Source organism: Apodemus sylvaticus, chromosome 4 (genome assembly GCF_947179515.1).
Source record: "Apodemus sylvaticus chromosome 4, mApoSyl1.1, whole genome shotgun sequence".
Classification (NCBI taxonomy): Eukaryota; Metazoa; Chordata; class Mammalia; order Rodentia; family Muridae; genus Apodemus; species Apodemus sylvaticus.
Genome location: NC_067475.1, coordinates 69,502,541 through 69,515,701, shown reverse-complemented (window position 1 = coordinate 69,515,701; position 13,161 = coordinate 69,502,541).

Here is a 13,161-nt window from a genome sequence, read left to right as displayed (position 1 = left end):
TTGATGCTTTTCGTGGAGGAAGACCCTGTGCCCAAGATGGACACTGTTTATATACCCCTTGGCGTGGCGTGTACACACCTGATTGGCTGTTTTCTCATGACCTCATTTGAATGTCCCGGGACGGGCAGAGATCTGGCGTGAAGATACTCTTGCACTTGTGCAGATAGCTTGTCCACTAAGAAAGCGGAGCTGGCACAGTGGAAGCCGGTGCCATCTCGTAATGGCGAATACAGCCGCGGCTTTCCACACCTCACCCTTATTGTTTTATTAAAAAATGCGAGCCACTCCCTAAAGGATGAAGGTAGAGGTCGAGTCCCCAGTAAGGTGAGTAAGAGCAACATGTACAGAAAAAACCCTTAGGTTCCTTCTCCCAGAGTCATCCTGACCTGCACTTGTGCTGTTTTTCCTAGGGGAGGGACACTTGGACACGCAACCCTCATGCAATTCGACTTGTCTTCTAAGCGTGTCCATATCTCTGAACAACCCTTATGCAGTGCTTAGCCCGACAATCCATCAGAGTGAACGACTTACTCACTCATCCCTGTGCAATGATTCTAACCTCTAGGAGTGCTAGAGCCGAGCAGTCCAGTGATTGTAGGATTATTTTAACATGGATAACCAGATTTCTGGGGAGGCACCTTGATTAATAGCCGCAAGTGCTTGAGCAATCACAAGCTTGTCACGTCTTTGTTGAGATCTGAGTTTGAAGACCAGTCAAAGAATGAACACGCATCCACAGCTTAAGACTGTGCCAAATAGACCCACCCCCACACACTCCTTAAAGTAAGAAAAGGTTGAAGTGGTTCAGAAATAGCATCCCTCTGTCAGCAAAAGGTCCACTCGAGTCGATTTGATAGCCTCATTTGCCCAGGGAGATAACCAGCCTTATTCTCATAGGTGAACTCAGTGAGTTCTTCATTAGCATGTAAGTGAGATAAGGAATGCAGTACTCTGCATATGTGTTCCAGCGATTTACCACCAGGGAGCAGCATGTGGCCAGTGCCATCTTCCTGAGCGTCCATACCTGCCAGAGCCTGATAAACTACGGCTCTATGAGCTGCATGATCTCGTCTAATACAGCAGAAGCACCAAAGGCAGATGAAGGCTGCTAGGCACATAAGGGCGGCTATAGCTAACAACCCAGCCCACTCTGTTCCAAGACAAGGCACTGGAGATCCACGAGGTCAGGTCCTCCATGGTGATTGGCTTCAGTCTTGTGGCATTAAGCGAAGCTATCTGAAATACAAGCTATTTTGTTAATAATTCTTCCTCAAGTGACCAATTTCCTCTGAGGAATTCACTGATATTGTACTGACTTTCTTTTAGAGCTGTCATATTTACCTGAAGGTGAGTAATACACAATCCTGGTGTTTGTTTAAGCAAGATACCTGCACCATTGTTACAAGTGCATCAATTTCTTCTTATAGAATATCTACTCTCTGATTCAAAAGATGTATTCCAGTTTCTAAATGGGAATTATATTGATTTTGGGTCTGTAAGGCTCGTGCAGACCACTCAACTATACTATTCACTACCTCTGCAGTCTGCACTTGAGACGCCATGGCAACTGCAGCAGTAGCAGCGGCTGCTGCAGAAATAGTAATGGCTGTAATAATGGCAGCAGTAATACCAAAATCTCTCTTGACATGGAACAATTGTCCTACAGGGAAAGTGTCTGGGTCTTCTATAACTGGAATGGGCACAAACATGGGTAGGTGATCTACCAAGGGAGTATCGTTGCCGCCATCCCAACATTCTGATAGATAGCATTGTGTATGGGTACTGTTACAATCTAGGTGATCACTAGACACATCAGTACTAATAAGGAAGAAAAAGGGTGGTTTGAGGCAAACTGGGCCGGGGGAATAACTGACGTTTTGCAAAAGTGAGTTTATGGATATATTAAGAAGTCTGACTGCCCTTCTTTTAACGTTCCTAACAGCAGATATATTATAAAGGAAAAATTCTTCTCCCTTAAGGCGAGCAAGAGGAGTTAATGAGGAAAAAGCATTTTGATAATTAGCCAAGATCCAATCATACCATGGCCATGTATTCTGCACTCCCGTATGATTCCAAATAAACGTATATTGTCCTACAGGTTGAGAGAAACTAAATCCTGGGATAATTGACCTATCTCTAGAGGAAGGTGATTGGCATTGTGTCGTCTGTGGAGGGAAATTCACAAAAGGCATGCAATTAGGCAGTATTTTCTTTTGAGGGAAGAACTGCTGAGTGTAAACAATTCCCGGTTCTCCTGGTCTAAGGCCATTATGTAGAAATAAAAGGGTAGTTACGTTAATATTAGAAGAACTTCATCTACCTCCATCTCCTTTAGCAGCTCCTTGACTAATTTCTGAAAGTGCCACTGCCAAGATGCCTGGGGATGCTTGATAATCCTTGAGAGGATCTATCCAATGGCCCAAGGTGCCATTGCCCATCCATATGCATGGCAAAGAGCTATTTTTAACCGTAAAACATAAGGTTCCTGAGAGCGAATAATTTGAGGCTGTATACAAAACACAGGTTCTCCCTTCAGCTTAATACATGGGAGACCATTGTCACAAGAAGTGGAAAACTATGTAGGCAGCAGGGTGGAGTTATAATGAACAGGGAGTGGTATGGGCCAGGCTTTTGCTATGGCCCAAAGTGTGAGCTTCTCTGTCAACACTAGGGGGAGACAAAGTATCAGGGTCAGCATCCCTGAGTACTGGAATCTCAGCATCTTCTCTGCTCTTTTGAAGTATCACTTTTTGTGTCAGTCGTTCTGGCACCCAAATGGGATCGTTCCGGTCCTGTGGGAAAACACAAACAGCTCCCCTAGATCTCGTTATGACGGGATCTGGTCCAACCCATAAATTGGGCAATATATCTTTCCATTTTACCATTTCTTTTGGCCTGGCAGTTTCTGAACAGTGTCGGTCAGCAGCAGTATGGCCCTGGTCATCAAGATTTAGAAAATTAAGAGTAAAGAGTGCCATGGAAACAGCTATTCTTGGTACCGGGGGTAGAGCCTCCTCGCTTCCCCCTTTTTGTTTAATTATGTAAGATTTGAGAGTGTGTTGGGCGTTCTCTATAATGCCCTGACCTTTGGGGTTGCAAAGAAGGCCATGAATTAACTGTACGTTTATTTGTTTGTAGAAAAACTGGAATGACTGAGCAACATAAACTGGACCATTATCTGTTTTTAACTGACAAGGCTGCCCCCAGGCAGCACATGCTTTAAGGCAATGTCTAATTACATTGCGAGCCTTCTCTCTACTCATAGTAGTAGCATGGATAATGCCAGAGCATGTATCCACAGAGACATGAACATACTTTAAAGTTCTAAACTTAGATATATGAGTCATCTCTATCTGTCATAATTTTAGGGGCAATAGGCCTTTTGGATTAACTCTTAGACACGGAGGATGGTGAAAAACTATACATAGTTGGCACTCCAGCAAGATCTGTCGTGCATCTGCATGGGAAAGATGGAATTTTTGTTGTAATGTCCTAGCTGAAACACGAAATTGTTGATGAAATTTTCGTGCAGCTTCCAGGGATGAGGCAAGGAGGGCATATTCCATTCTGGTGCATGGATCAACAAGGTCATTGCCCTTATTCAGCGGGCCTGGCAGACCAGAATGGGCTCTAATATGTTGTATAAAAAATTTTGAATCCCTGGACCAGATTATTTTTTTTAATTCCTTCATAAGATGACTTATCGTACTAGTAGGTTTTATGGAGCCAGCTACTTCTAATATCTTAACAGCATTTACCACATAGGATGAATCTGAAAGTAAATTAAATGGAAAGGAACATTTTTTGAAAACTTCTAACACAATTTGTAACTCAACCACCTGTGGGGGGCCAGGCTGATATTGGCACAAAACGTGCTTATTGTGCTCGATCATATAAGCTCCACAGACTGTTTTAGATCCATCTGTAAATATATTGGGGACACCCGGCAAGGGTGCTTGTGCAGTTACTTTAGGAAACACTACAGGATGTTTTTTAAAAAATGAAAGCAAAGGATGTCTGGGATAATGATTATCTATTAATCCATCGAAACAGCAGCACTATATGGCCCAGTCATCAATCGTCCCACACAAGACCTGCACCTGAGAGGCAGTGTAGGGAACGATCAGTGAGGCAGGATTTTTCCCAAAAAATTGTAGACATTGTTGTATCCCTAGAAGGGCCAATTTAGCAACTGCAGTAGGATAATGATCAATAGATTTTGCTGGTGAGGCTCTAGGATGCACCCACAAATGGTGACCTTCCTGCCAAAGCAGGCCTGTAGGCTGCCAAAAGGTAGACAAAATGTATAAAGCAATTTTCTCTCTTTCTTTGTAGTGAAACAATACTGTGTCTTGTAACCCTTGTTCTATTCTTTTGAGGGCTACTCTAGCCTCCTGTGTTAATATTTGGGGTGAATCTAAGGCCGAATTTTAATGCCTTTATAATTTCTATATAGCCTTATTAATCTTTTATGGATCTAAGTTTAAAACTTTGTTTTGAACCACATCTGTATGAATCTGTTAAAAACGTTCTTTTGGCCATAACGCTCTAGTTGAAGCCTGTAAGATAAGGCCAGCCTTATACCCATGAATCTTGCAAGGAGCAGCCTGTAACCAGACCCCACTGTATGAAGGTCAAATAACAAAAGTAACCTGTAATATCAAAGCATAGCTGCAAATTTTTGAAGGCAAAACCCAGTTTTATATACTCTTTTCTCCTTAAAATAATAGCAAACACATTATTTTCATATTGCAAAGTTTGTCTATCAGCTTGTGTGTTTGATTGTATTACAATGTAATTTTTTGAAGAGATATTACTTTAAGTCTTATTTTATATAAGTCTGAGTTCTAGGATAAGAATCACATAAAACATTATGTCAATTTAGGAATACCTTAGAGACCTGTATTTCTTGGCTTCTGTCATGCCACATGTTGCTTAAGATAGCTTTAACCTTAAATTGTTAGTTTTAAACTTACCTTTTGTTACCCTCATTATATTTTGTAAATCATGTCCAAGAACTTATGAGTCAATACCCTATAGTCAAGGAATGTAAAACATTTGTACCTTTAAGACCAATTAGAAATAAAGATGATGCAATTACACAAATCTCATTAATTTAAACCAAGTACATATATATTTTTCTAGCTCTAATTCCAGGGGAATAAAACACCTTGAACCCAACCATCACCATGGTAGAAATCTTTTCCAGGAGAATTAACCATTAAGTTTGAGGCTGTTGGCCTCTTAAAAGTAGCTTTTTTCTCCAGCTATGTTTAACTCATAGTTAAGAATGTGAAGCACCTTTAATCATCTTCTTCTGTGTAAATTGCAGACTGGCAGGACTGCCAGTAGATTACGCCTTTGTTTTACCATTTTCTTTTTTCTTTTTAACACATAACATAAACACAACAATCATTCAGCCACTCAAACAATAGACAACATGAATTGACACACATATAGACAAGTTTGGTGCTCCAAAGATAGGCAACGGATAGAAATGGAACTTGATGTCCCCAAAAGATCTCAAATACCTTAGCCAGAACTAAGAATATCTCCATAAGGATTCAGAGAGAAAATGGGACGTCTCCCATTTTCTTCTGTTTCTTGGGGAGTTTTAAAATTAGCTTTTAAACATTATTATTATTATTATTACTATCATTACTATTAATATTAGTATAACTATTATTATACTATTTGATAGCATGTCCTGTACGTGGAAAAACTGCTTTTCTTTGAAACCTGCTTTTTCTCTTATCTAAGAGTTAACTTCTTGTCTTCTTTTTCTTCTGGGAGTTTGCTAGAGAAGGAAGAAAATAGATAGTGGCAACCACTGATAGTTATTGTATAGTGTCTTGCTTTTTTAACCCATATTAAGTTTACAAAAAGAGAGAAAGTTTTAAAAAATGTGAGACACGGTATCTTGGCCATGTGGAGAGAGGTAGGAGGGGTGGAGAGCCCAGGAATTTCTTTGTCCGGCCGTTTTAACTGTCCCTGACTTATAAAGAATAAATTTTTCTCTAGAGAATTCAGCTCGGGTAGGCTGCATAAATTCCTCAGGTGTGGTCCAGCCTTGTGTGGAAGATTCAAAATACCTTTTAAAATTTTCTTTTAAATCTCGTAGCTCCTTTAAGAGACCTATTAAAGCAAGCTCTTCCTCCCCATGGGAGCTCTGAAATGGTTTCCTCCAGCTAGAGGTTTTGCCCGGGCCAGCCTGCCCCCGCCCCCAGACTTCTGGGCAAAAGGAACGCAGGAGGGGAAGGGGGGAAGGGTGCGCTGAGGAAATGCCTTTCTGGTAAGGAGGTGGGGCTGGCATAGGGGAGTTACACCTTGCTTCCTTGGCGGGAATTTGCCTTTGGCTTTGAATCTCTTTTTCTCTTAAGTACCACGGCCTCTAACTTGCCTATGAGAGCCTGAATTTCTTTTTTGCTGTGGGAAATCTTCTGATTCTATTTGTCTCAAGCACCTGAGGCTAGGATGTAGCGACCCTCTCCTGTCTTTCTTTTCCAAAAGGGCTTAATTAACCAGGCAGAGTAATGAGGTGCCTGTCGCTTTAAAAACAGGCATGAGAACTTCTTCCTTAAAGTTCCCACGGTTCTTTTTTTTTTTTTTTTTTGAATCTTTTTTTTATTCGATATATTTTTTATTTACATTTCAAATGATTTCCCCACTCCCAAAGAGTCCCGTAAGCCCCCTTCTCTCCCCCTGTCCTCCCACCCACCCCTTCCCACTTCCCCGTTCTGGTTTTGCTGAATACTGCTTCATTGAGTCTTTCCAGAACAAGGGGCCACTCTTCCTTTCTTCTTGTACCTCATTTGATGTGTGGATTATGTTTTGGGTAATCTAGGTTTCTAGGTTAATATCTACTTATTAGTGAGTGCATACCATGATTCACCTTTTGAGTCTGGGTTACCTCACTCAGTATGATGTTCTCTAGCTCCATCCATTTACCTAAGAATTTCATGAATTCGTTGTTTCTAATGGCTGAATAGTACTCCATTGTGTAGATATACCACATTTTTTGCATCCACTCTTCTGTTGAGGGATACCTGGGTTCTTTCCAACACCTGGCAATTATAAATAGGGCTGCTATGAACATAGTAGAGCATGTATCCTTATTACATGGTGGGGAATCCTCTGGGTATATGCCCAGGAGTGGTATAGCAGGATCTTCTGGAAGTGAAGTGCCCAGTTTTCGGAGGAATCGCCAGACTGATTTCCAGAGTGGTTGTACCAATTTGCACCCCCACCAGCAGTGGAGGAGTGTTCCTCTTTCTCCACACCCTCTCCAACACCTGCTATCTCCTGAATTTTTAATCTTAGCCATTCTGACTGGTGTAAGGTGAAATCTCAGGGTTGTTTTGATTTGCATTTCCCTAATGACTAATGATGTTGAGCATTTTTTAAGATGCTTCTCCGCCATCCGAAGTTCTTCAGGTGAGAATTCTTTGTTTAACTCTGTACCCCATTTTTAATAGGGTTGTTTGGTTTTCTGGAATCTAACTTCTTGAGTTCTTTATATATATTGGATATTAGCCCTCTATCTGATGTAGGATTGGTGAAGATCTTTTCCCAATTTGTTGGTTGCCGATTTGTCCTCTTGATGGTGTCCTTTGCCTTACAGAAACTTTGTAATTTTATGAGGTCCCATTTGTCAATTCTTGCTCTTAGAGCATACGCTATTGGTGTTCTGTTTAGAAACTTTCTCCCTGTTCCGATGTCCTCAAGGGTCTTCCCCAGTTTCTTTTCTATTAGCTTCAGAGTGTCTGGTTTTATGTGGAGGTCCTTGATCCATTTGGATTTGAGCTTAGTACAAGGAGACAAGGATGGATCAATTCGCATTTTTCTGCATGCTGACCTCCAGTTGAACCAGCACCATTTGTTGAAAAGGCTATCTTTTTTCCATTGGATGTTTTCAGCCTCTTTGTCGAGGATCAAGTGGCCATAGATGTGTGGGTTCATTTCTGGATCTTCAATCCTGTTCCATTGATCCTCCTGCCTGTCACTGTACCAATACCATGCAGTTTTTAACACTATTGCTCTGTAGTATTGCTTGAGGTCAGGGATACTGATTCCCCCAGAATTTCTTTTGTTGCTGAGGATAGTTTTAGCTATCCTGGGTTTTTTGTTATTCCAGATGAATTTGATAATTGCTCTTTCTAACTCTGTGAAGAATTGAGTTGGGATTTTGATGGGTATTGCATTGAATCTGTAGATTACTTTTGGCAAAATGGCCATTTTAACTATATTGATTATACCGATCCATGAGCATGGGAGGTTTTCCCATTTTTTGAGGTCTTCTTCCATTTCCTTCTTCAGAGTCTTGAAGTTCTTGTCATACAGATCTTTCACATGTTTGGTAAGAGTCACCCCAAGATACTTTATACTATTTGTGGCTATTGTGAAGGGGGTCATTTCCCTAATTTCGTTCTCAGCCTGCTTATCCTTTGAGTATAGGAAGGCCACTGATTTGCTTGAGTTGATTGTATAACCTGCCACTTTGCTGAAGTTGTTTATCAGCTGTAGGAGCTCTCTAGTGGAGTTTTTTGGGTCACTTAGGTAGACTATCATGTCGTCTGCAAATAATGATAGTTTGACTTCTTCCTTTCCAATTTGTATCCCTTTGACCTCCTTATGTTGTCGAATTGCCCGAGCTAGTACCTCAAGTACAATATTGAAAAGATAAGGAGAAAGGGGGCAGCCCTGTCTAGTCCCTGATTTTAGTGGGATTGCTTCAAGTTTCTCTCCATTTACTTTGATGCTGGCTACTGGTTTGCTGTATATTGCTTTTACTATGTTTAGGTATGGGCCTTGAATTCCTGTTCTCTCCAAGACTTTAAGCATGAAAGGATGCTGAATTTTGTCAAATGCTTTTTCAGCATCCAATGAAATGACCATGTGGTTTTGTTCTTTGAGTTTGTTTATGTAGTGGATTGCATTGATGGATTTCCGTATATTGAACCAACCCTGCATTCCCGGGATAAAGCCTACTTGATCATGGTGGATGATCGTTTTAATGTGTTCTTGGATTCGGTTGGCAAGAATTTTATTGAGTATTTTTGCATCGATGTTCATAAGGGAAATTGGTCTGAAGTTCTCTTTCTTTGTTGGATCTTTGTGTGGTTTTGGTATCAGAGTAATTGTGGCTTCGTAGAAGGAATTGGGTAGTGTTCCTTCTGTTTCTATTTTGTGGAATAATTTGAAGAGTATTGGTGTTAACTCTTCTTTGAAGGTCTGATAGAATTCTGCAGTGAAACCATCTGGTCCTGTGCTTTTTTTGGCTGGAAGGCTTTCTGACTCCTTCAATTTCTTTAGGCATTATGGGACTGTTTAGATGATCTATTTGGTCCTGATTTAATTTTGGTATTTGGTATCTGTCAAGGAAATTGTCCATTTCCTCCAGATTCTCCAGTTGTGTTGAGTACAGGCTCTTGTAGTAGGATCTGATGATTTTTTGGATTTCCTCAGTTTCTGTTGTTATATCTCCCTTTTCATTTCTAAGTTTGTTAATTTGGATACTTTCTCTGTGCCCTTTGGTCAGTCTGGCTAAGGGTTTATCTATCTTGTTGATTTTCTCAAAGAACCAGCTCCTGGTTTTGTTGATTTTTTGTATGGTTCTCTTTGTTTCTACTTGATTGATTTCAGCCCTGAGTTTGATGATTTCCTGCCTTCTACTCCTCCTGGGTGAAATAGCTTCTTTTTGTTCCAGGGCTTTCAGGTGTGTCATTAAGCTGGTAATGTAAGCTCTCTCCATTTTCTTTTTGGAGGCACTCAGGGCTATGAGTTTTCCTCTTAGCACTGCTTTCATTGTGTCCCATAGATTTGGGTATGTTGTGTTTTCATTTTCATTGTGTTCTAAAAAGTCTTTAATTTCTTTCTTTATTTCTTCCTTGACCAATGTATCATTGAGTAGAATATTATTCAGTTTCCACGTATATGTGGGTTTTCTGTTGTTTTTGTTGCTATTGAAGACCACTTTTACTCCATAGTGATCTGATAGGAGACATGGGATTAGTTCGATCTTCTTATATTTATTGAGGTCTGTCTTGTGACCAATTATATGGTCGATTTTGGAGAAGGTACCATGAGGTGCTGAGAAAAAGGTATATTCTTTTGCTTTAGGATAGAATGTTCTATATATATCTGTTAAATCTAATTGGTCCAAAGCTTCAATTAATTTCATTATGTCCCTGTTTAGTTTCTGTTTTCCTGATCGGTCCATTGAGGAAAGTGCAGTGTTGAAGTCACCCACAATTATTGTGTTAGGTGCAATGTGTGCTTTGAGCTTTAATAAAGTTTCTTTTACGAATGAGGGTGCCCTTGCATTTGGAGCATAGATGTTCAGGATTGAGAGTTCTTCTTGTTGTATTTTTCCTTTGACCAGCAAGAAGTGTCCCTCTGGGTCTCTTTTGATGACTTTGGGTTGAAAGTCATTTTTATCTGATATTAAAATGGCTACTCCAGCTTGTTTCCTGAGACCATTTGCTTGTAAAATTGTCTTCCAGCCTTTTACTCTAAGGTAGTGTTTGTCTTTGACCCTTAGGTGTGTTTCCTGTAAGCAGCAAAATGTAGGGTCCTGTTTACGTATCCAGTCAGTTAGTCTATGTCTTTTTATTGGGGCATTGAGTCCATTGATGTTAAGAGATATTAAGGAATAGTGATTGTTACTTCCTGTCATTTTTGACGTTATTTTTTAAATTTGATTGCTTAACTTCTTTTGGGTTTGATGAAAGGTTACTTTCTTGCTTTTTCCAGGGTGAAGTTTCCCTCCTTGTATTGGTGTTTTCCTCCTATTATCCTTTGTAGGGCTGGGTTTGTGGATAGATATTGGGTAAACTTGGTTTTGTCATGAAATATCTTAGTTTCTCCATCTATGGTGATTGAGAGTTTTGCTGGATATAGTAGTTTTGGTTGGCATTTGTGTTCTCTTAGAGTCTGCATGAGATCTGCCCAGGACCTTCTAGCCTTCATAGTCTCAGGTGAAAAGTCTGCTGTGATTCTGATAGGTCTTCCTTTATATGTTACTTGGCCTTTTTCTCTTACTGCCTTTAATATTCTTTCTTTGTTTAGTACATTTGGTGTTTTGATTATTATGTGACGGGAAGTATTTCTGTTCTGGTCCAGTCTGTTTGGAGTTCTGTAGGCTTCTTGTATATTCATCGGCATCTCTCTCTTTAGGTTAGGGAAGTTTTCTTCCATAATTTTATTGAAGATATTTGCTGGCCCTTTAAGCTGTAAATCTTCACTCTCATCTATGCCTATTATCCTTAGGTTTGGTCTTCTCATTGTGTCCTGGATTTCCTGGATATTTTGGGTTACAAGCTTTTTGCTTTTTGCATTTTCTTTAACTGTTGAGTCCATGGTTTCTATGGTATCTTCAGCGTCTGAGATTCTTTCTTCTATCTCTTGTATTCTGTTGTTGATATTTGCATCTATGTCCACTGATTTCTTCCCAAGGCTTTCTATCTCCAAAGTTGTCTCCCTTTGAGTTTTCTTAGTTGTTTCTACTTCTGATTTTAGATCCTGGATTGTTTTGCTTAGCTCCTTCACTTGCTTGTTTGTTCTTTCCTGTAATTCTTTAAGAGATTTTTGTGTTTCCTCTTTCATGACCGCAGCCTGTTGACCAAAGTTCTCCTGTATTTCTTTAAGTGTTTTTTGTGTTTCTTCCTTATTGGCTTTTGTATTCTCCTGGATTTCTTTCAATGATTTTTGTGTTTCCCTTGCAAGGGCTTCTAACTTTTGATCCATTTTCTCCTGAAATTCTTTAAATATGTCCTTCATGTGTTCCTGTACCAGCATCATGACCAGTGATTTTAAATCCAAATCTTGTTTTACTGGTGTGATGGGGTATCCAGGACATGCTGGTAAAGGAGAATTGGGTTCAGATGTTGCCATATTGCCTTGATTTCTGTTAGTGACGTTCCTGCGTCTGCCTTTTGCCATCTAGTTCTTACTGGTGTTAGTTGGTGTTGTCAATGCTGGACTCACCAGTGCAAGCTGCCCCTTCCCAGGTGGCCTCTGGTGCACAGCTTACCTCCTGCACTGCCTGGAGACAGGGTGTTGTTGTCCAGGCTGTTTAGACCCCAAAGCAGACACCTGAAGGCTCCTGCTGGGGCCCGCTGGATTCACTGGAGCACACCAACTTCTCTCTGCTGGCCGCCTGGAAGCCCCATCTGCCTCTTTCAGGACTTAGGAGAAGTGGTGTTGCTGCTCAGGCTGATCTGGATCCGGAAGCGTAGAGGCTACTGCCAGAGGCCTCAGGACCGAAATCTAGGCTCTCTCCCGCTGGCCGCCCGGAAGCACCACCTGCCTCCTTCAGGACCTGGAGATGTGGCACTGCTGCTCAGGCCGATCTGGATCCGGAAGAGAAGTCAGAGGGCTACCACCAGAGGCCTCAGGACAGAAGCCCAAGCTGGAACGAGCTGTGCTGTGAGCTCCCAGACTGCCTCTGGGCGCACACCGGGTCCCCCGCACCTCCTGGAGACCGAGCACTGCGGCCCAGGCTGTTCAGATCCCAAAGCAGGTGCCTGAAGGCTCCCGCTGGGGCCTGCTGGATTCACCGGAGCACACTGACCTCTCCCGCTGGCCGCCCGGAAGCACCACCTGCCTCCTTCAGGACCTGGAGATGTGGCACTGCTCCTCAGGCCGATCTGGATCCGGAAGTGGAGTGGTCGGAGGGCTACCACCAGAGGCCTCAGGACCGAAGCCCAAGCTGGAACGAGCTGTGCTGTGAGCTCCCAGACTGCCTCTGGGCGCACACCAGGTCCCCCGCACCTCCTGGAGACCGAGCGCTGCGGCCCAGGCTGTTCAGAACCCAAAGCAGGCGCCTGAAGGCTCCTGCTGGGGCCCGCTGGATTCACCGGAGCACACTGACCTCTCCCGCTGGCTGCCCGGGAGCACCACCTGCCTCCTTCCGGACCTGGAGATGTGGCACTGCTGCTCAGGCTGATCTGGATCCGGAAGAGGAGAAGTTGGAGGGCTACCACCAGAGGCCTCAGGACAGAAGCCCAAGCTGGAACGAGCTGTGCGAGCTCCCAGACTGCCTCTGGGCGCACACCGGGTCCCCCGCACCTCCTGGAGACCAAGCACTGCGGCCCAGGCTGTTCAGATCCCAAAGCAGGTGCCTGAAGGCTCCCGCTGGGGCCTGCTGGATTCACCGGAGCA